The sequence below is a fragment of the Orycteropus afer genome, unplaced genomic scaffold (genome assembly GCF_000298275.1).
Source record: "Orycteropus afer afer isolate SDZICR_OR568_19922 unplaced genomic scaffold, OryAfe1.0 scaffold00079, whole genome shotgun sequence".
Taxonomy (NCBI): Eukaryota; Metazoa; Chordata; class Mammalia; order Tubulidentata; family Orycteropodidae; genus Orycteropus; species Orycteropus afer.
In genome coordinates, this window is record NW_006921666.1 from 809,555 (window position 1) to 834,822 (window position 25,268).

Consider the following 25,268-nt stretch of genomic DNA (forward strand, 5'->3'; position numbering starts at 1 on the left):
ACTGCAGCTTTGCGAGCTTTTCAATGCATATGGTGTGTGGTCTCAAGTGTACCATATGGTGGTTGTGATTCTATCGGCTGGCATGATTAATGAACACTGCAATGCAGTCTGGTCAGGAACAGCGTAATGGCTTCTCTCGCTCACACCAATTCCTTCATGTAATCCCTGCAATTAACTGAATCAGTTATGTGGCCCAGCAGAGAGATAACATGACAGACTCTGGCCACAGGTAAGGCTGTTCCTGAAGTGAGCAGAGAGTTTTTTGACCATAACAATAATAGTTGAACTTGAGATGATGTTTTTATTTTAATGATTCTTGCAGAAATTCCCAATGCCAGGCAATCTGCTGGAAGGAATATAGGAAACTGTGGATATTGGCTCTGAGAAGACAGTTCTCTATATCTGACACCAATTACATGCACAATAAATTCTGTTGACTGAATAAATGAGTGAATATTCATTTGAATAAATGAATAAATAAATAAATCATTGAATAAATAAGATTATATGTGAAACCCAACTTTTTGGTTTAATGTGAGATCTGGTGGTGCAATGGTTAAGCGCTCAGCTACTAACCAAAAGAATGGAAGTTCCAATGGACCCAGAATCTTTAGGGGAGAAAACAGGTGGCGATCTACTCCCGTAAAGATTATACCGCAGGGAATAATATGGGGCAGTTCCGCTTTGTCACGGGGAGTCGCTACAGGTCAAAATCGACCTAACCCAAGAGCATGCACATAACAGTACTCAATAGAGTAGCTGTTCAATAAATTATAGTTCCTTTCTTTTTCCTTTGATGTTAATATTAACTGACTTGATGGTTTTATTATTCCCAGTGCATTGAAGTCTGAATCCATATCCAAAAAGAAGAGGCAACAAGGAAACTACTTCCCTATCTATTGAGTAATTACTACAAGCAAATATCTGTGCTGCATACGTATATATGGATTAGCATAATTTTAATGAGATCCAAAGTTCAAATAATTTAAGTGGATTTCTGAAGGACACATAGGTAGTAAGAAACATAGTGAAGACTTAAACAGACACATCTTAGACCTCTATTTGTGGTCTCACAGTTGAGTTCTTTATACCTTCTCTTACACGATAACCATATGCCTAGTATTTCCAGAAAATATCCTTTATAAATAGACATGCTGGTTATATGATCACTGGACACAGCAAAGAACAATAGAAAAGCTACATTAGGTAATTGATTTCATTTAATTGACACTGGCAGAAAGGTGCCTTAAACCATGCTATTGATCTTTATTCTGCATCTGATAGGGAGATACTTCATCCCTTGCTCCTCTTTAAAGTTAGTAGGAAAAAGAAGTTTCAAACATCTTTTTTTTTTTTTTTTTTTAATTAGACCCTACTGACATGTAGATTTCATTTCCAGAAACTGCAGCTGGTGAATGTCCTAGGGCTCTCTGATTTGTGAGCATGCTTTCTCGGTATTTCCTGCTGTGCCGGGGTCTGATACAGGTTCAATTCCAGCTACTTAGGGGAGGCAGGCAGCAAAGGGGCTGACAACCAGAGATAAGGGAATAAACATTAACTGTACATAAGAGGAAGGCAGTTATAAAATGAAAACATCACTTTGGAAGGGCCATCATCACTGCTGGATGGTTTTAATGCATGTGTTCTGAACATGGGAGATATCATACTTTAGGAAGCAAATTTGGTTCTTGTTGGTGGTAGGGGACTTTAGACATTGCAAAGGTTGGTGGTTCTCTAAAAGGTTGGGTTACCTAAACAAACATGTAGCATATCTGTGGTATTACAATTTCACGGGGGGGGGGGGGGGGATGTCCAAAAAAATTCTATTTTACCAGTTGTCCTTGAATCAATTCTGATTCATGGTGACCTCATGTGTGTTAAAGTAGATCTATGTTCCATAGTGTTTCAACGGCCAATTTTTTAGAAGCAGCTCATCAAGCCTTTCTTCTGAGGTGCCTCTGAATGGGCTCACACTGCTAATATTTTGGTTAGCAGCTGAACACATTAACTGCCTGTACCATCCAGAGACTCCGAAAAACTCCTTAGGGAGTAATGTAAAAGAGGTTGAGAAACAACACCGTTCTAAATTGTGTCCCATCAGGAATAAATGTTGGTGATTTGACTATAGCAACCTTGCAGAATGACCCATGTAGTGATTAACTGGCTTCAGCCCTTAGTTCTGAGGGAAACCTGATCAGTTAATGAAAGACTCATGAATGTATCTCAAGCAGTGAAGCCCACATCATAAAGTTTAAAAAGATTGTTGAGCAAATGCATGAAAATAGTGTGTAACGCCAACAGACACCAACAAGTGTATTAATATTGTTATTAGTGGTATCGGTATCTTAGTTCCAAGATGGATATGTTAATACTCATGTTCTCATTGTCCAAAAGAAATTAGCTTTTATTGTTTGTCTTGTTTTCTGGTTTTCAGGGAAAGTACTAGTAGCTTCAAGGTTGGAAGTATGTAGTATATGTATATAGTATATGTATATATATATACATATACATATATGTGTATGTGTATGTATGTAGTATATGTAGTGTTTTCCTCTCATTTTCTTCTGTCTCCCTGAATACTACACATTTCTATGACCTCTGGTTTAGGTGACACCTCTCTACCTCTATCCTTTTCCTCAACCTCACCTCCACTTCATCCCAAGAGTGTATCGCTACCCTGCTGTTCTCTCATGTTCCAAGTCTCTTTCTTCCCATTCAACTCTCTCTGTGCTCCACTTCCCTAGAAACTTTGTTTCTGCTGGTCTTCTACATGGAAGCTTCTCTGAGGCAACAGAAGCACATTTTACCAGGAACTCGTTTAAATGGTACCTGGACTCAAAAGCCGCCACTCATCTGTCAGTTTGTCATACTGTGGTGGCTTATGTGTTGCCGTGAGGCTGGAGGCTATGCTGCCATTGTTTCAAATACCTGCAAGATCATCCAAGATGGACAGGTTTCAGCAGAGCTTCCAGACTAAGACACTTGAAAGAAAGAAGGGGCCATCCATTTCTCAAAGAACCGACCAGTAAAAACATTATGAACAGTGGTGAAACACTGTCTGATACAGTATTGGAAAACTTTATGAATAGTCCTGAAATATTGTCCTACACTGTGCTGGAAGATGAGCCCTTCAGGTCAGGTCAGGAGGAACTCAAAATACAACTAAGGAAGAGCTGTCTCCTCAAAGTAGAGTTCACCTTAATGATGTGGATGGAGGAAAAGTTTAGGGACCTCCATTTGCTGATGTGGCACAACTCAAAATGGGAAGAAACAGTTGTAAATATCCATTAAAAATCAGAAAATGGAGTGTGCAAAGTACGAATCTAGGAAAATTGGAAGTTGTCCAAAATGAAACGGAATGCATAAAGATTGATATCCTAGGCATTAGTGAGGTAAAATGGACTGGACAAGTTTTGGCCATTTTGAATCAGACAACCCTAGGATCTACTATGCTGGGAATGACAAATTGAAGAGGAAGGGCATGGCATTCATCATCACAAAGAATATTTCAAAATCTATCCTGAAGTACAATGCTGTCAGTGATAGGATAATATCCAAACACCTACAGGGAAGACCACTTAATACTACTATTTTTCAAACTGATGCACTAACCACCAAAGCCCAAGACAAGGAAATTGAAGATTTTTATCAACTTCTGTGGTCTGAAATGGACCAAATATACAATCAAGATGTATTGATTATTACTGGTGATTGGAATACAAAACTTGGAAACAAAGAAGAATCACAAGTAGTTGAAAAATATGGCTTTGGTGATAGAAATGAAGCTTGAGATCACATGGCAGAATTTTGCAAGACCACCAACTTATTCATTGCAAATATCTTTTTCAACAACATACATAGTGGGCTATAAATGTGGACTTCACTTGATGGGATACACAGAAATCAGATAAACTAGATCTGTGGAAAGAGGTGATGGAGGAGCTCAATATCTACAGCCAAAATGAGGCCAGGAGCTGACTATGGAACAGACCCATAAATGCTCATATGAAACTTCCAGCTGAAGCTGAAGACAATTAAAAGAAGTCCACAAGAGCCAAAATAGGACCTTGATTATATTCCACCCCAATTTAGACACCATCTAAAGAGAAGATTTGACACATTGAACACCAGTGACCAGAAACCAGATAAATTGTGAGATGACATCAAGAATATCATCCATGGTCTTGTAAGTAAACCATTTTTGGTTTACTTGACTTTGTAAGTAAAAGGTCATTAAAAAGACGGAAAAGGAAGAAAAGACAAAAGTGGATGTCAGAAGAGACTCTGATACTCTTGAATGGAGAGCAGCTAAAGTAAATGGAAGAAATGATAAGATAAAAGAGCTGAATGGAAGATTTCAAATAGGAGCTTGAGAAGAGAAAGCCAATCATTATAAAGAAATGTGCAAAGACATGGAGTTAGAAAACCAAAAGGGAAGAAAGCATTCAGTATTTCTCATGAAAGAACTGAATCAGAAACTCAAGCCTCACATTGCAATATTGAAAGATTCTATGGACAAAATGTTGAATGATGCAGGAAACATCAAAAGAACAAAGAAGGAATACACAGAGTCACTGTACCAAAAATAATTAGTCCGTGTTTATCCATTTCAGGAAGTAGCGTATGATCAAGACACAATGATATTGAAGGAAGAAGACAAAGCTGCACTAAAGGAATTGGTGAAAAACAAGGCCCCAGGAATTGATGGAATACCTGTTGATATACTTCAACGAACAGATGTTGGCTTTGGAGTTACTTACTCATCTATGCCAAGAAATTTGGAAGATAGCTACTTGGCCAACTGACTAGAAGATATCCATATTTGTACTCATTGCAAAGAAAGTTGATTCCACAGAATGTGGAAATTATAGAACAATATCATTAATATCAGATGCAAGTAAAATTTTGCTGAAGATAATTCAAAAATAGTTGTATCAATATATTGACAGGGAACTTCCAGAAATGCAAGATGGCTTCAGAAAAGGATATGGAATGAGGGATATCATGCTGATCTTTGCTAAAAGCAAAAAATACCAGAAAGATGTTGACTTGTGTTTCATTGACTATTCAAAGGTTTTCAAATATGTGGATCATAAAAAATTATGGATAACATTGAGAAGAATGGGAATTCCAGAACACTTAATTGTACTCATCAGAAACTGGTACATAGACCAGGAAGCTCTTTGTGTGTGTGTGTGTGTGTGCCATTGGAAAATTAAGTACCACAGAAATGTATCCTTGGAATGATTTCTTTTCCACAGACAGGCTGGGAACTTTTATATTGCTAATCACTTCTCTGTCCCTATGCCCAGGTGAAATCTGATGCCACTGGAGAAGATGGTTGGTTAACCAGAGCAAATCTGGCTCCCTGCATTCTTTTTTTTTAATTGTGATTTGGGTGAAAGTTTACAGAGCAAATACACTTTCCATACAGCAGTTCACATACACTTTGTCTCATGACATTGACCACAATTTACCACAATGCAACATCTCCCTTCTCACTTCCTCCTGATAGTTATCCAGGAGGCTCTTATTTGAACAGAATAAGGGGATACTACATTGTTCAAAATCAGGAAGGGAGTGCGTCAGGTTTGTATCCTTTCATCATACGTATTCAATCTGTATGATGAGCAAATAACCTGAGAACCTGGATTATATGAAGGAAAATGCAGCATCAGAACAGGAGGAAGAGTCATTAACCATCTGTGATATGTAGATGACACGATCTTGTTTGTTGAAAGTGAAGATGACTTGAAGCACTTATTGATGAAGATTAAAGACTATAGTCTGCTGTATGGATTACACCACAACATAAAGAAAACAAAAATCCTCACAACAGGACCAATAAGAAGCATCTTGATAAATGGAGAGAAGATTGAAATTCTCAAAGATTTTATATTACTTGATTCCACAATCAATACCAATGGAAGCAGCAGTCAAGACATCAGATGACATATTGCATGGTGCAAATCTGCTGCAAAAAGACCTCTTTCAAGTCCTTAAGAGTAAAGATGTCTCTTTGAAAACTAAGGTGCACCCAACCCAAGCCATGGTGTTTTTAATTACCTCATATGCCTGTGAAAGCTGGACAATGAATAAGGAAGACCTAAGAAGAGTTGATGTTTTTGAGTTGTGGTGTTAGTGAAGAATACAGAAAGTACCATGGACTGCCAGGAAAATGACCAAATCTGTCCTGGAAGAAGTGCAGCTGGAATGCTCCTTGGAAGGGAGAATGGCCAGACTTCATCTCACCTACCTTAGTCATGTTGTCAGAAGGGACCATTCCCTGGAGAAGGATATCATGCTTGGTAAAGTGGAGGGCCAGTGAAAAAGGGGAAGACCCTCAATGAGATGGATTGACACAGTGGCTGCAATCATGGGCTCAGGTTTAGCAAGGATTGTGAGGCTCGTGCAGGACTGGACAGTGTTAAATTCTCTTGTACATATGGTTGCTATGAGTTGGAGCCAACTTGACGGCACCGTCAACAACAACAGACTCCAAATAGCTTAGATGGAAAGCAGTCTAACACAGGGTGGTATGATTGGTCCTTACTCTAGACAGAGTATAGGGGCCAATTTTAGGTTCCCCTTTATAGTCAGTGGCTAGTAAGGAGAGTTACTTAGCCTTTGTGAGTCTCAATCTTTTCAGCTCTAAATTGGCATAAACAAAGTGTCTTTATTATTGGCTGGTTATGTGGATTAAATGTGATGTTGAAAGTGAAGCTTTGTTCCTTTCATATGGTAGCATCTTAGTAAATATTAGCTTAAATTTATAAATAAATTCAGCCAATTTAAGCTGGTACCAACTGCCCTCAAGTCAATTCTGACTAAGGCTATATATCTTAACAGAAGCAGATTGCCTCATCTTTCTCCCATTGAGCAGCTGGTGGGTTCAAACTGCTGATCTTATGGATAGCACACAAATATTTTATCCACTACTTCACCAGAGCTCCTTTAAGCCTGAACCCTCATGGCCATAGTGACCCCTATTGAGTTTCCAAGGCTGTAAATTGTTGTGGAAGTAGATTGTCTCATCTTCCTCTCATGGAGCAGCTGGTGGGTTTGAATCACCAATCTTCTGGTTAGCAGGTAAATGCCTTATCCACTATGCCATGAGAGTTCCTTTTAAGCCTGCTAGTCACTCTAAACTTAGATAACTTTGGTGCCGTGAGAGTTCCTTTCAAGCCTGCTGTTGTTGTTGTTATTGTTATGTGCCCTCCAGTCAGATCCAGCTCATAGCGACCCCTCCTTGGGTTTCCGAGGCAGTATCACTACGGAAGTAGATTGCCCAACCTTCCTTCCGAGGCGTGGCTGGTGGATTTGAACCGCCAGCCTTCTGGTCAGCAGTCAAGTGCCTTAGGGACTGTGTTGCCAATCCCTCTAAATTTAGATAAGTTTGATAGCTGTCTATGAACTTCATCTTTGATGATACATTCTTCATTAGAACTGCCCTTAGTTGTTCATAATTCACTGCCACCATTTCTGGTTGCAAATGACACAAATTGTAGCAAAAGAACAATATACTTATGGAGATGCCAAGAGAGGTTTAAAAATCACAGGAAAATGCTCTGTGTTCAAAGAAACCTTCGCTCCTCCTCTTCTGTGCCCTACACATCATCACCCCCAATTAGAGACACAGGCCAATGAAAGTCCCAAAGCAATTACTACTATCTCCATCCTCGCACTGCCTGGCATATAACTGATGCTGTCCTAGAGGATCTGGCATTGACACTGGCCATCCCTCGCACAGAGGCCACTACTTATCAGAAGGCCTTGCTCTGCCAGGGCATTGTGCTTTGAGTTGCACAATGACACAGGATTAAGAAGGTTACAATCCAGGTGTTTTAGTTTTTTTTCCTACTTCCATTATAAAAGGAGCTCTGGTGGCACAAGGGTTAAGGCATATGGCTCCTAACCAAAAAGTTGGTGGTTTGAACCTATGAGCCACTCTAAGGGAGAAAGATGAGGCTGTCTGCTTCCTTAAAGATGTATACATAGCTTTGGAAATGCTATGGGGCAGTGCTACTTGTCCTTTAGGGTTGTTATGAGTTGGAATAGACTTGCTGGCAATAGGTTTGGTCTTTTGGTATCTTTGCCATGTAGACAAGTCAAAAATCCTAAATCAAGACTTGTGCATTATATGAGCTTAGAATCATATCCTGAAACAATGGCAATTTAATTCAAAGTTATCCTCAGACAACCCAGGGCCTTCTTTAGCAACTTCATTTGTTTTCTTTCTGTCCATGTCCTCCCCCACATATAAGCACATTCAGGATCTGATATTGAGCCTTGGTAGAAAAGACACACTCTAGTGACTCTCCAGTTTTCAGTGTTGGTGATGTATGTTTCACTATTGCTAGTATACACAACTTGAAACGAAACTGTTAGAAGTAGAATGGGACCATGTTGTTGCTGTTGTTGTTACGTGCCGTCGAGTCGGACCTGACTCATAACCACCCCTCCTTGGATTTCCCAGACAGTATCACTACGGTAGATTGCCCTTCCTTCCTTCCGAGGAGTGGCTGGTGGGTTTGAACCGCCAGCTGTCTGGTCAGCAGTCAAGTGCTTTAGGCACTATGCTACCAGAGCTCCCAAAAGGTACCATAGACTTCTATTTTTTTTTTTTTTTTAAATAAAATGCAGCAGCCCTAAGATGCTGTGTGTGTGTGTGTGTGTGTTTTGCCACAATCACAACTACTTTTCATATTTTCTATATCTTAGAAAGAATAATTAGTACTTTTGTGAAAAAATGAATATCTGAACTTTCTAGAATCTTGCTTCCTAACAATATTTGACATTTATCAAACACTAGTTTCTGTTTTAATCTTTATGCTAAGCAGTTAACATATATTAACACTTTTAATACAATAACCAAGAGTGTAGACATTTGTAGTAGCATCTGGCATTTTTACAATGATCCTTCAGAAAACAATATTGCTTTAGAAAACTCTTCTCTATATGGTTTGTTGGGAATGTTAATCAAGCTACCTTTCATGTCATCTCCTCCACATTTTTTGTTCTCATAATGATTATCTGAAGTTCTCATAATTCCCAATGGATCGGCTTATAGTATTTATATATTATGTTTCCCATATGTCATATACTATCATTATCCACTAGTCACTTGTTAGGGATGGAATTTTGTCTCCATTTCTAATCCTAATCCATTGTAATCCTAATCCCTATACTTACAGATACAATCCCATATGGAATAAGGGATTTTTGCTTTGTTATGTCAATGAGGCCATATCAGTGTAAGATGTATTTTAAGTCAATCAGTTTTGAAATAAAAGGAATAGATTGGGCAGAGAAGCAAGGAAACACAGATGAGGGAAGACAGGTACCACGTCACATGAAGACAGCCAAGGAGCCAGGGCACAGCTGGAAAGACATGAGGCTCTTCCCTCAGAGCCAACAGAGGGAGGAAGCCTTCTCCTGGAACTGATGCCCCGAGTCCAGACTTTGAGACTCCAAACTGTGAGGCAAGGTGGTTCTGTTTGTTAAAGCTCCCAACTTGTGGTATTTCCATTATTGCAGCACTAAGAAACTTAGCCATCATTCATGGAAGAATAAAAGATCTATGAGGACAAGCAGGTAACTTTGAAAGCAATTATTAGCTAGGCTGCTAGACCCACTATCAATGGTATATAACTATGTCAACAAGGTGCTTTTTTTTATTCCTCTCTTCCTCTGTCCCTTTCTCCCTCCCTCCCTTCATTCATTCGGTACTTCAATACATATTCATTAAACACATATGTCAAATGTATACCAGTTACTAGGGATACGGTGGTCATAAGACACAATTCCTCTGCTCTGGGAACTCAGTCTCTGATAAGATCTTCAAGTAAACAGGCAAACTTGTCATAGTAAACAGAGAATGCTATGACAAGAGTAAGCATATGGTGCTAAGAAAGCAAACAGCAAGGACGCAGAGCTCACTTCCAGGCAAAGAAGTGGAAAATGAGACCTAAGGGACAGAGAGTAGTGAAGCAGCAGAAAGCAAGGGCAGTGAGTCGGAGAAGGAAAAGAGCATTCCAGGAAATAAAGGGTTCACTATTAGCAGAGAGTCAGAGGTATGAAATAGCAGTTCATTTGTACAACTACAAATGTCTAAAGCATTTAACTGCTAATAAGAAGGCTGGCGGTTCAAACCCACCAGCCACTTCCCAGGAGGAAGATTGGGCAATCTACTTTGGTAGTGATACCACCTCAGAAATCCAAAGAGGGGTCTCTATGAGTGGGATCCACCTTGAGGGCAGTGAGTTTTTGAGTTACAAGTAGCACAGGGTAAGAGTCAAGAGATGTGCTAGAAAGACAGTATGACAGCACCTTGTTTTGTCATGCTAGTCTTGAAAACCTGGGTAAGTGAGCATGCATCCAACAGCCTGTCCTATCAGACTTCTCTCCCTCTTCCCTTCCCTACACATCACCAGTGTCATCCATCACATTCTGGCGTAGCTAATACATACGGTTTCAGAACATAACGCCTGGGTCTCACTGTGCCACTTCACAGTTCAGATTAAGTGCCTTCCCTTGCCTTCTCAAGAGAAGGAAAATATTCTTCTGTCCCTAGATGAGAGCCATGTCCTATATTAAAAATAATAATTCATACTACCCTGTTTTAAAATATGGATTTCATATTTTAATCCACATGTTGGAATTACTTAGCCCTGTATTAGGGTTCATAAAACTATAGATAGTTATTCTAATAACTTTCATGAAAATATCTTTCTAGCAGGAGCCCTCTTTATTCTTTTCCTGAAAGATTTTTTTTGTTGCATTTATATTCTTTTTCTTAACTGCCCCCAAGCAATGTTTAATGAAATTACCTCAGAATAAAACTGGGACAGAGGAAAGCTAAAAACTCTGTCTGCCCAAATGGACATATTCACCTTATGTCCACTACACAGTAAATAATGGACATATTTACCTTATGTCCATTACACAGTAAATAACTCACTGCCTTCAAGTCTACTCTAATTCATAGCAACCCTCATTGGGTTTCTGAGGTGGTAAATCTTTACAGAAGTAGATTGCCCCATCTTCCTCCACAGAAGAGCTGGTGGGTTTGAACAACCAACCTTCTGTTTAGCAGTCAAATGCCTTAGGTACTGCACCACCAGAACTCTTTACAAAATGAATGCATTATATTTTATATATTTGCATATACATGATACATTACATATACATTATAGGTATATTTACCTTCTAATTCCCTCACTTTCACAGATCTGGCTTCTCAGTTTTAGACAACAAATTATTGTTTCTATAATCCCCTGCTTCTAATTATTTACTCTGAAGGGCTCTTCCCATCTCAGCACAGTGACGTCTTCACATTGCTCTTCATTGCTATCCATTACTTGGAATTGAAAGAAGCTTCTACTGTCACAATCACATCAAGACAGTTTCCTCCATCTCCTCCTTACTTCCCCAAATGCCTATTTACGGCTAAAGATCCCAGCCTTTAGCCCTGTGTCTTATGCTGAGAATAGGCTAATCATTTTGGGGATAATCATTTTTCTCCACCCAGCTCCTTGGAAGCACAGTTATTTGACCGAGATTAAACACGAGATAAAATAAGTCCTGCCACAGAACAGCTTTATGAAGTTATAAATAACACACTCAAGAATGATGATCTCCTTTCTTCCAATGAAAAAGGAAAAGAGAAAGGTCCATAAATATTCTGAAGTCCCACAGAAAACAGCCATACATCTCTGCAGCTGCTTCATGCTAAAAAGAATTAAATTTCTTCAACGCTTGGTGTTTGAGCTCTTTCCCCTCTATACTTCCATTCTAAAATTGACTTAGAGCTATCAATATCTCACAGAAGGGAGGGTTTCCACCAACTTCATTTTAAATTCTTATTATCCATTTAAATAAAGGATATCTGAAATATTTTCAATAAAATAAGAACTCACTGACTCTCTAAACCTCCAATTCTTTGATGGGATTTGAAAAATTTGACCACCTCATTTTAAATGTACCTATTACAATTTTCTCTAAAAAACTGTTGCCTGTGAGGTGATCCTGGATAGAATGGGAGAACAATGTGGAACAAAATTCAAAATCATTAAAAAAAAAAAAAAAAGGAGGAGGGGACCAGGTTTGCTGGTCTTATAGTGTCTGGTGGAATACCTGAGACAATGGTCTCTAGCTGCCCTTCAGATCTGGAATTGAACCCACTCCTGGGGCTTTCAGCCAAACAAAAGACAGGCATATACACTCCTTGGAGAAATCAACCATGCGAGAATAGAAGGGCTGTGTAGCACAGGGAGACAGCTCAGGGGGCAGGAATGTATGGGAGAGAAGGGCACAGGGAAGAAAGAGGTGGCTATGGAGAGGAAGTGGGAGGGGAGCTGTTGCATTGTGGGAGGTTGCAGTGAATGTCATGAGACAAAGTGTATGTGAATCACTGTATGAAGGATGAATTTGCCCTCTAAACTTTCACCCAAATCACAATAAAACTGAAAAAAAAAATGTTTCCTGTGTTTCTTTAATCAATGCTAGTAGACCACACACATATATATACATTAACATACTCTCAACTAGATGATTTTCAGACTAAACCAAAGATAGAAAAATCTCTGGAGGTTAGAGAAACTTGTTAGAAGCCATTATTATCTTTTTCCTCCTGTCTCCTCCCTATCACTTTCAATTCCAATAAAGAAATAATCTTAGAACAAGGTAAGACTACATGAGTATGATGTCCTTACATTCATTTTTATCCTGATTAGACTTGCCTTTTACAGTCATCTGCAGAAGAAAAGACTAGATCCATAACGACAAAACAAGACATAAATGTTCCTAACTTGTCATGTTTAAGTCAGAAAGATAGGAGTTGAAGAGACAGCATTCTAGTCTTGCTGAGATGCTATCTTTGGTGAGCCCTGTGTTTGTTTGTTTGCTTGTTTTTAATTAAAACAATGCCTTGTGAATTTCAAAGCTGTCTCAGGGTTCATGTACTTGGGGTCTGGCAAGGTATCCTTTACTTTCTTCTCTCTACTCACTCCTAGAGATGATCACTTACCAGGTCAGATATGACCACATATATCTAGAAAGAGAAACCTTTAAGGAGGGTTGTTACCCTGGACTACAGATACAGCATTTAGTGTGACCAAAATCAGTTATTGGAACAGAGAGCTTTCTAAGAAATCTAAGTAAAAATAAAAATAAAAAAAAAATACTGCTCTGAATATATGATTGTATTCATGTGTGCATTTACTCATTCAATCATTCATTCCTTCATCAAATATTTATTAATTGTCCATAAAGCACCAGTCATCAGCCTGGCGGTTAGATAGACACAGTTCTTATTCTTATGGAGTTTATAGACTACTGAGATTTGAGCCAAGCCAAACCAGAAAACACTGATTATCTGCTAAAGCATTTGCTACTCCAACACTATAAAACTTAATATAGGGTCCATAAGAGGCATTCGCTGTAACTTAAAATGATTATCCATTGTCACTCAAGATAGCAGATTAAACCGGAATTCAAGCCAACAGTATTACCCATCTCCCTTCAAATCTTGCCTCCAAATTCTCTTTTTGCAACCTTCATATACTGGAGCAGGATAAAGAACAACATGACTTATAATAACTTTTACTAGTTTGTTAACCTTTAGAGAAACCTTCTGCAGACTCAAGATTTAATTAACAACAGAAAAACTAAGCTAAACTTAGTCAAAATTTGTGCCAAGGATTGGGGTCTTTTATTTTTATCCTTAAAGTCTTTGGGGATTATATAAATAAATGGGTTGCAGCATCTTTTTTCCTTTTTTTTTTTTCTTTCCATTTTTAAGATTTTTCTTCCATCTGCTCAGAAAGAGTAGGATGGATCCAGAGAGAAGGGAGGGAGGAGGGGAGAAGAGTGGGTGGAAGAGGGATTAATCTATCTGTTGTTCAAGTCAGCCTGACAGAGGGAAGAGGGGTATTGAACCACAGAAGATTAACCAAACTTCAATGTACCTTCCCAAAAGCAGGGGGAATGTAATGCTACGTGGTGTTCCACTGATAAGCAAATCCCTCTAAATCCTTTCAATTTATTTCTTGGCCTGGAGAAATTACATATTATTTAGGAGGCAGAGAAAAAAAAAAAAAAGAGAGAGAGCAAAACCACCCACCTAACCACAAACCATCTCTAGGAATCTAGATCTGGCACCTATTGATGATATACATTTAAAGATCTGTCTTTGATGGCTTGTTTTCTTATTTGCACAGTTGTCTCTAGGATTGCTAATCAGAAAGGCTTGGCTGTGTTTCCAAGGATGCTGGTTTTTACCACAAAACCTGTTTTGAAGAATTTCTAACTTTTATAAGGGAATACCAAAAATTTAGATGATGCTCCAAAGACAAATCTCTGTCTTATTTTCTCTTTTTCTTTCTCTTTCCTTCCTTTCTCTTTGACTTGGAATTTCCCTTCTAAGTGAACTTTATTTTTCCCCAATATGCTTACCAAAAGCAAGCCTCAGTTTTTAAAAGATTAATGACCAAGTCCAAATATTAATACGAACCACAAGTAATGATGTAGATACCAGTTAATGGACCTTAAAATCCTAAACAAGAGTCTCCGACGTGGAGAGTGCAGTGTGTTTCTAAGTCATGCTGTTGTTGTTTTGTCGGGTGCTATGAAATCAGCCCCTGACTCGTGGTGACTCCTTGCACAATGGAACAAACAGCCACTCAGTCCCGAGACATCCTCATGATTGGTTGAGGATCAGACTGTTATGATCCAAAGGGCTTTCATCAGCTGATATTTGGAAGTTGATTGCCAGAACTTTCTCCCAAGTCCATCACAATCTAAAGCTCTACTGAAGCTTGTTTAGCATCATCACAACATGCAAGTGTCCCTGACAGACAGGTGGTGGCTGTTCTCAGAGGTACCTTGGCTGGGAGTCAAACCTTGATCTCCCACATGTGAGGTGAGAATTTTACCACTGGATTTTCATTATATCAAAGTTTAAGAGCATTGTTTCCTGCTCTTAAAGTTGAGGAAGAAACAATGGATTTTTGGAAAGAAAATAGGGGAGATATAATCATATTTCTTTGAAACATGACCCTTCTCTTTGTACTTTATTTAGTAGCCTAGCTTTACCATCCACAACAGGAGAAAAATCCCTTCTTGGAAGGTTGAGAGGGCATCTTAGAAGGCTTAATGAGACCTAAACATCAGAGGAAGCAGTGAAAAGTGATATGCAGGAAAAATCCAGTCTTGGCTGGGAGGACAATGAGGATATTGGTCAGCAACTCTAGGAAAAAGAGATGTCCTAGCCATTTAGTCCAGAGCAAGCATCAGTGATTCTCAGCATTAGGTATCATGACAAATGGAAGTATCACAAATAAGCAGGAAAGAAAGGGGTTGAGAAACAGCTAACGTATTGGGAATTTAACATAAGTGAATGCACATTTTATTGATAGTAGGTTATTTTATTGAAAGAGGTGTGCAATGTATGTGGATATCTATCCGGTCTGCCAACTTAAAAAAGAGTTACAAACACCTACCTTAGAGAAGTAGGCATGACTGAGATTCATGACCAGTAAATAAGAAACTAACAAAGCAATGAAACTCAAGAAGATGCAGACTAAACACTGAAAGAACGAATTACTACAGCCCAGAACCTAGAGTGTGGCACAGAATTACCCAGAACAACGAAATGCAATGAATTGAATGTAAAATATAGTTGATCAAAAGACAAGATTGGTTTTTCCTTACTACAACGAAAAGAATACCTACCACTCAGCCACACAAAGTAATGTTAGCAGAGTCAGAAATAGATGCTTGAAGATTAGCAGCAGTAGCAGAAGGCTTGCGCACTTGACACTGACTTAATAAAATACAGAGGGAATTGTAGGTGATCTGCCCCTAATGGGTTTGAGTCAGGACTGGCAGGGGAAAATGAGGGTCAATAGTAGGATATGATAGGGGACATCAAGAGAAGAAAATACAAAGGATTTGGGCTTAGGATTGAGAATGTGTCCCTAATCACTCATATTTAGAAGATATAATGTTATGGATTGAATTGTGCCCCCCACACAGATATGTTTACATTATAACTCTAGTACCCATGAATATGAACTTCTTTGAAGGGATAAGGCCTTTCTTGGAATATACTATGTGTTAAGTCATACCAGAGTACAGTGGATCCTGGTTCTAATTCCTTCTAAGTAGTTTTATGAAAGGGGACAATAGACATAGAGTCATACGAGAGGTAGAATGGCCATGAGACATTACAGCTGAAAGCTAGAGAGAGATCATCAAGCAAGCTACCAGGAGCTGCAAGAGACAAGGAAAGATATTCTCCTAGAGCAGACACAAAGAGACAGAGTTTGGTCCTTCCAATACCTGAAAGCTTCTGTCCACCAAAACTATGAGAAAATGAGTTTTTGTCTATTAAACTATCTCACTTTATGGTATTTTGCTTTGGAATCCCAAGGACACTAAGATGCATACCAACCTTCCTAGGAGAAAGACTGGGGAATTGATTTATTAAAGCTATTTTATTTATATTATAAAATCCCAAGATAGAGACTTCAGATTGTTGTTTGAGAAATCTAGGAAACCAGGTGGACCCACCTTCCCTCTGAGTCCACACCCTTATTCATAGGCTACAACTAGCTTAAATGGATAACCTCACCATAGATAATGATTCAAAACAAGTGAAAAAGCAAATACAACATATCTTCTAGGTGGGGAAGGGCAAGAGTATTCATTTCTTATTTTTGATGAATGACAGTGAGGTTAACAATTTTTCCCAGTTCCAGTGCACAGCTGGAACTGTCAAAATGGATGTTGGAAATATAGTGGGTGAAATCACAGGCATAAGAGCTGCACAGTCACATAGGGTCCCGTTCTGAGAAAGATGCTGTACTTGGTTTAATGCTCTGCTGCCACCATCTTGAAATTGTTCATCATTTTATCTTTTCAGTTGTATTTGGTAAGTCCAGGGGACAACAGAGCATGTGTGTGAGCTGAGGTGATATGTGCAAAATTTATGTGTTCACCACCATTCTTTGCCATTCCACCCACATACAGTATTCTTAATTCCCCAAAAGCACAGAACTCTGTGGACTTGATGTGTGTGGGAGTAATATGAGTCAAACAGCTTTATTTGCACTCATCTCCTAATCTTTCTCTCTGGGACGTTAGTATTTTCTTCTAGACATAAGTGGCTAAGGATATATATTCAGTCCAAAGGTGTACTCATTTTCATTTGTCTCTCTTGAGGTTCTATATTATGTCATCCACGTAACAGGTGAGTGTATTACACCTGAAACTGAGAATGGTGAGCATGGACAACCTCAATAGGGCACACTTTCTATTTGAACAAGGACTTGCTTTCATTGCAGAGAAAAGCCAATGATGTTCTAAGAAACGCCAGCCATCAAGTGATCACATCCTTTTTTGCCTCCATATGTTAGCCAACCGTATGCAATGACAGAAAGGCAGAGAACAATAGGCAATCCAGACATCCTTTTCCTTGCAGGCCTACCTTATTACAACCTCAGTGAGCTGAAGTTAGAGACTGTTGGTAGAATGTGCATGTATCAAGAAATGAAACAAAACTGGTTGAATTAGTTTTGTGCAGTGTTCCCAGTGTCCTGGTAAGAACGAAACATGTGCACAAATGAGCTACAAAATATAAATTAGGTTATTTAATGGTTCTGCATTTGACTTAAATGAGCTTATAATTGGCATTGCAGAACATAAAGATGAATGGTAATATTCATACTAATAGTTTTAAAAATTGTTTTCTTTCTTTACTTTAGCATAGCATTAAAGAGCAAATAAAAAATACCATGACAAGTTAAGAGATAGCTGTGGAAGAAAGGAAACACCTCATGTTTGTAGCTTTAATGACAATTTTTTTCCCTGCTTTTGGAATAAGGAGCCCCTTAGTTTTATTTTGTGCTGGTTCCCTTGAGAACAGTTCCACAAACTGCTTTTGAACAGGCCATAGGAGGCTGGCACAGTTTTCAGAAACTCCAATTATGAAAAGTAGTTTACATTTCTGAAAGCAGAACCCTTGGGCTTAACTTCTAGTCCTGTGGTTGACCGTGGCTCTTGATCAATCTTAGCCCCTCAGGGATGCTTGGGGTAACAGCATTACCATTTCCTGTAATAGTGTGTGTGGTCCTTTCTAGTGTTTCTGACACTCCTTCTTCCCTCTACACCTTTCAGACCACTGTTTAATAAAACCTAGATAATATCCTGTAACACAGTCCAATCTCCTGTTTTTCCTCAGTTGTTTACAATTCTGAGAAGGGTTCCAATGCAACCACCTTTAAAAAGAATTATAATAGTAGCAGTTGTCATCAAGTCGATTCTGACTCATGAGGACTTCATACGTTTCAGAGTAGAACACATTGAAAGCAATGGATTTTCAATGAGCATAGCATTTTCCATGGCTGTGACCATTCAGAAATAGATCACCAGTCCTTCTTCTGAAGTATCTCTGAGTAGACTCGAGCTTCCAACTTTTTGATTGGCAATTGACCATGTCAGCCATTTCCACCACTTAGAGATTTCAAAATAAATAAACAAACAGAATTATGATTTGACACTATTTGGAAAATTCTATAATGATATTAAGTGTATATAGCAGTAGTCAGATGGCAAAACCAGACCTGAGACCTGCTCTGACAGATCCTGTCCCTTTGCTGGCCTTGGCATTGAGGCAAACTTCCCTCTGAAAACTTAGAGAACCACTAATCTTGGAAAAACTGGGCTGCCCTTCCAAACTGGCCCTCAATGAACCTCTCCTCTACTGAGTCTGTGGCACCTTTAAAAGCTGTGTCAGAAGAATAGTTTTCATTTACAATTTGCCCCTTTGAAAGAAATTACTGTGCCAGTTTTGGGGACCATTTTTTTTTCTATCCAAGCATCTTTATTTAGACTTTCTTTATTATTTTTCCCCCTAGTCTTCTAGGAAGTGAAGGGGAAAAAAAAAAGTGCTTTGTTTGTAGTGTTATTGATTCAATCACTTTGAGCAAAAGATAAACAACTAAATACAACAGAGCAGCTTTAATGACAATCTTGTAGGGATCAAGATCTCTAAACAACACAGTCTTTCATTGTGGGTGATTGGAAATAAACAGAAATCAATAAAAGAGGATTACTGGGCAATAAACAAGAGAAGTCACATTCATAATTTAAGAAGCTTCTTTTCAGGCATTCATTACTGAAGAATGCCCTGGGGCCCTATTCTATTTTTACAGCAGTGTAGATTTCCTCCCAGCATGCACTATTCTTCTTCTTCTTCTTCTTCTTTTTTTTTTTTAAGTATCTGTCTAATATATTTCCAGAAGGACCAAAAGACAAAAGAAGGTGTTTAGATCACTAGAGCAGGATAGATTCATCAAACCCTTCTGGTCCCAGATCTCTATATGTCCAGCAAAGTGACAGATGAAGCAGAGGGTGTCACATAATATGAGTGTTGGTCTAATGGAACATGGTCTTGGACTTCAAAGTGCTTACAGTGTGGCAGGGAAAGCCACTATTGTAGACATTCTCAATACCCTTTCCCCTTCTTCCTCGAGGGCTTTGACCAGGCTGGCCAACTATCCTTTGCAACTAGGGGTGGCCAGGTACCTTAGATCTAGTCAAAGAGGCAAATAAGAAAATCTACCAGAGGCTCCGGAAATGGTTGTTGTACTTCTGATAAAAGGGAGGAAGACTTGGTTGGTACAGATACCTCCTCTTCTTCTTTGGGTTATGATGGTACATTTAGAGCTGTAGCAGCCATCATGTGACCATGAGGTGACAAGCACGAGGGACAGGTAAAGAAACAACTGAGAAGCTGACTGACCCTGTCAAGCTGCTGAACAAAAACAAGCACTTGTTTACCTTCCAGACTCCAGGGTTCTATTAACTGAGAAAATGTATCCCTTCTTCTAGGTCAACTTTCTGTTAGTGGGAGGAACATAATCTAACTGAAGAACAATACCAAGAGAGCAACCAGGGAAGATGGAAAACACAGAGTCTCTGGTCTCTGACTTTGGTGGCCATTAGTCAATAAACGACATGTCTACCACATCCAAGGTTAGGGCCTGAATATCTGCATGCCAAGGAAAGTGCCAGAGTGATTACATTGCTCATCAAAATGCCAATTCCATAGCCCAGATGAGCAGTCCAAAAGAGGTTTGAAAGGGAAAGTTCATATGGGAGTTAAATACCAAAAACAAAACCAAACTCACTGCTGTTCAGTTGATTTGACTCATAGTGACCCCTCCTTGGGTTTCCAAGACAGTATCTCTAAGGAAGTAGATTGCCCAGTCTTCCTTCCAAGGAGTGGCTGGTGGGTTTGAACTGTCAGCCTTCTGGTTAGCAGTCAAATGCTTTAGACACTATCCCACCAATATCTTATGTTGTTGTTGTTGTTGTTTGCCGTCGAGTCGGCCCCCGACTCATAGCGACCCCTCCTTGGGTTTCCGAAGCAGTATCACTACGGAAGTAGGATTGCCCAACCTTCCTTCCGAGGAGTGGCTGGTGGGTTTGAACCGCCAGCCTTCTGGTGAGCAGTCAAGTGCCTTAGGCACTATGCTACCAGAGCTCCCTACCAATATCTTATAAGTACCTGTAATCAACATATCCCTGACTGAAGTGATCTTTTCCCCTCGTAACCCAAGCTACTACCGTGACCTGTCTTTCTGTCCTCTGTCTATGGCATCATTACTCTCCAGGAACAAGTCCAAACCCATAGAGTCATCTGGATCCTCTCTCACTCACCAGCACACCTCCAGGCATCAAATCCTGCAAACTCCTTCTCTACAATGTTGCTCTATTTTTTTTTTTTTTTTTTTTCATTTCAACTGCCTTAGTTATCCTCACCACTTTCCCTACCTCCACTTATCACTTCCTCCTCAACAAACACTAGAAAGCGTTGCTGGAATAAAAATGCAGCTTTCAGTGTGCTGTTCCTCTGATCCAAATTTACCCCATTGCTTATCATATAAAATCCAGATTTAATTAATTAATTTTATTTTTTTAATTCAAGATCCTCCACTTCAAGGCTACAATGGACCATTTTCCTTGCAAGCCGTTCTGCATTCTCACCATGAAATGGTAGCTGTTCTCTTAACAGGCCTGACCAGATCCTCACCTTACATTTTTGCTTATTCTGTTCCTCACACAGTTCTGTTTGCCCATCACCCTATTTATACCTGCTGAATTCTTGTACATCATTCTTTAGAGTCCAACCCAAATGTTTTTTTCATGTAGTTTGTTAAGTGATCCCAGTGATGAAAAATAAAACATTCTCTTTACTATGCCCACACAGTACTTTCATAGAATCTTGAATTATTTATTATCTTCTGACTCATAATGTAATTATTTTCCCTTCTACTTGATTGTAAGCTACTTGCCAGAAGGAAGGGATCTTGTCTAGATGCCACTATAAAGTCAAGGGAAAAATCCTGTGTTTGGAGTTAAAAACATGAGCCCTGCCTCTTACTAATAATGGGGGGGGGGTCCAGAGAAATCACCAGCTCTCTGCACCCCAGTTTTCTCTTCTGTAAATTTGAGACAATGCTCTCTATCTTGTGCTCTTAGTATGTGGATTGAAATGGATACTGATGACTCAAATGTCACTACTTGTAATGTGTTGGTAACACTATCACATTTTTTATTATTGCTCTTAAATCATCAGCTGGACTAGTACAGCGCCAGACCAAAACAGAGGTGCAAAATAAATATTTAAATGGATAGTAGGAACTCAAGGGATTTCTGTTAATTCAAATACAATTGGATAAGCCAGGACTTATGTTTGATGGATGGAAATAATATGAATGGAGGAGGGGAAGCAGCCCCCCCTTTTTAGGATTATTATTAATTTCAACCAATAGGGTGGCTCAAATGAACCGAACCAAACCAAACTCACTGCCATCGAGTCAATTCTGATTCATATCGATCCCCATGGAGTTCCCAAGGCTGTAAATCTTTACAGAAGTAGATTGCCCCATCTTCCTTCCATGGAGCAGCTGGTAGATTTGAACATCTGATTTTTTGGTTAGCAGCCAAATGCCACTATACCACCAGGCTCCTTAATAGGTTGACAAGGGCAGCAATGCCTTTAAAAGCTCTGTTAAAAAAATAGGGGTTTCTCTGGAAGAGCATATTTTATTTCAAGATTCAATATGTCTCATTGGCTTAGGCCCATAGCAACATCTTGCAATTCAAACTAAGTACAAAGATGTCCCAGAGAATGAATTCCTTATTTGCAAGACTACCCATCCAGTGACTATCCATGGGAGAAAGACCATAATGATTCCAAATCAGTTGCCATCAACTCAATTCCAACTTATAGCAACCCTCTGCTAACCACAAAGCTGGCTGTTCAAACCCACCAGCCACTCCTCAGAAGGAAGACTTCTGTAGAGATACCGCCTTGGAAACCCAAGGAGGGGTTGCTATGAGTCAGATTTGACTTGACAGCAGTGAGGATAGGACAGAGTAAAACTGCCCCATGGGGTTTCCAAGGCTGTAAATCTTTACAGAAGCAGATTGCCACATCTTTCTCCCCCAGAGTGGCCGGTGGGTTCAAACTGCCATCTTTCAGTCCATAGCCAAGTTCTTAACAGGGCTCCTTCTGTGAAGATTACCATCAGGAGAACCCTGGACAGTTCTACTCTGTCAAATGGGGTTGTTATGGGTCTGAATCCTCTTGACAGTGCTAAACAACAACAACAACAAGGTTAAGGAAAGTCAAGTAGAATGGAATAATCTGGAAGTTAAGGATGACTTCACATTTTCATAGGTTAGTCTTTTACAAGACGTCCAAAAAGTGCAAAAAAGCAATTGGAGCTTTATTACTATTATTATTATTATTTCAAGTAGGCTTGGCCAACAGAGCCCAGCAGGAACCTATGGATCTTTGGCCACACTAGTCCTGCCTCACTTAAACCGTTAAGTGGATCCTTTATATACAGGAAAGTAATAGTAAGTGCAATTGCTCTGAATAAATGTCCTATAAAATGACTTCAGCAATTATGCTGTTTGTAAGTACCTCTGAGTCCATTAAGATAAACATCTATCTTTGAATATTCACTTTAATGCACTACTAGACTGTTCTCTCTTAGATAAATCTTAGTTGAACATTGTGCAGTTAATACAGTTTATCATCCCTTCCCCTTCTTCCCTTCAATACACACATTAATGCACGCAGGGGGGTAGCATTTAAATGGTGTTAGTTGCAGAGTATGCATTAACACACAAGGCAGTCTCTAAACACCTTTAAATGCAGAATAAATATACTTTAGTTTTTAAATACCTTCATAGGCTATATACCCAGGAACACACTGGATTGGCCTCCTAATTTCGCATTTAAGCAATATCTTATTGCGAAAGGTTATAAAGGCTTGCATTTAAAATACTTTTTATATGCTTCCAATTGCTTGGTACACAAAGGTCCAAATGGAAACTATCTCCATTTACCCAACTGTGAAACTATCTCTCTCTATATATTTATATCTTAGGCTATGCCTATAGCTACATATTTATTTTTAAGCTTGGGCTCATTGAATTACTTTCAAAGCCAAATTGGGATAAGGCTCAAGGAACTCAGTACTTATTCAGTTCACTACTTCCTTCCCCACTGAAGTGAAGGGCAGACATATGCCACACAGACAATCTATGGGTTTATTGTCTTCTGTGGGTGTCACACTGGCTGTTACAATGACATCAATAGGATATCAGTATTTAACAATCTGTGCAGCAGGAGAACTGATTAATATAATAGATAGCATCTATAGTGCTGGGGCTGGGTCCTGGAAGCTTCCGTTGTTCCAGGCCTCAGTCTACCTTATGGGGGGGGGGCAGAAAGCAGTCTTGCCAAAAGAACCTCTGGTAGCTTGGAAGTAGAGGGCACTTGGGTTTTGAGACAGTGGCTATTTACCACCTAGCACTGAAATATTTCAATAATTTTAACAGATATAAACAGTGCTTGGCAGATGGTTTTAAGGAGTAAAACTCATGTTGTCTAGGAACAAATTCCTTTGCACTGAGAATATTCTGTTCAGTGGCCTTAGAGGGTACACCCAACCATGACAAGGCTGATGTCTCATCACCATTGATTCCAGAATAGTGACCCTGGTCTTCAAGAAATTTATCATTAAAAGACAAGTGTCTGGAATAAGTGTCATTAAGTATATTTATTAAATAAATAGCCAAAGAGTAGAAAGAAAAATAAAAGGGGTTCTAAGGAAAGTGTGATCCCTATGACTGAGGAGATCCTAGAGGCATTCATGGAGATTGTGGTTTTGGCTTTGACAGAATAATATGATCTAAGAGTCAGAGGTGGAAATAGCCCAGGTGCATCTCACAAATTAATATATAGAAGCAGGAAAGGAAAAAGGAGGGAATGGGTATAAGAGACTAATTTGGCTTGGCTAGAGTGCAGAAATGGAGCTCTGATGGTACAGTGGATAAAGCACTTGGCTACCAACCAAGAGGTTGGCTGTTCGAACCCACCAGCTGCTCTAACAAAGAAAGATGAGCAGCATGCTTCTGTGAAGATTTGCAGCCTTGGAAACACAGTGAGGGTTACTGTGGTAGTTATGTTTGTGTGTCAATTTGGCTGGGCCTGTTGAATGGCTGGGCAACTGGTGGTAGTTATTCCCCATGATGAGACTGGCAATCACCTCCATGGTGGGACCTACCACAAGCAGTTGAGTAGCTGCCTTTGGGATGTGGTCCGCTACTTGTATATAAGGAGAAGCCTTGGGAATTGTCTCTAGTCTATGGCATGCTTGGACCCTGCATGTAGCTGTGTCGTTGTTCAGCAGCCTGCCATGCTCTGCCAACCTTGGGACTTACAATAGATTTAAGTTAATGGCCTTGCCGTGTGGTTTGGTAACATTGGGACTGTGCCTTTTTACTTGTCAATGTTGGGGCTTCTCAGCCTCAGCAGCCAGCGGCTGTCTGAGTGAAGAAACACCTCTAGCTCCAGTGGGCCAGGAACAGGAGACAGAGCTGGACCCCAAGGTTGAGGGGCTTTCACCCAGCTCTTAGAGCCTGGCACTTTGAACTTGGATTTAAAGCCTCCAAATTGTAAGAATAAATTCCTGTTTGTTAAGACCATCCCATTTGTGGTGTATTTCTTGTCAGAGTGGCACTAGGGAACCAGAACAGATGTTTTGAGTCAGAATCAACTTGACAGCAGTGACTTTAGTTTTTGGTTTGTGTGTGTGTGTATATATATGTATGTATATGTATATATATATATATATATACACACACATATATATTTATGAATTTGGTTTTGGAGTTTCTGTTAC

General features: G+C 39.4%; 1 protein-coding gene across 1 annotated transcript in view; it reads right to left on the minus strand.

Annotated features, from left to right (window-relative positions):
* NRXN3 (neurexin 3) overlaps positions 1–25,268 on the minus strand; it is a 2,130,901-nt gene that overhangs the window by 68,328 nt on the left and 2,037,305 nt on the right. The window lies entirely within an intron of this gene.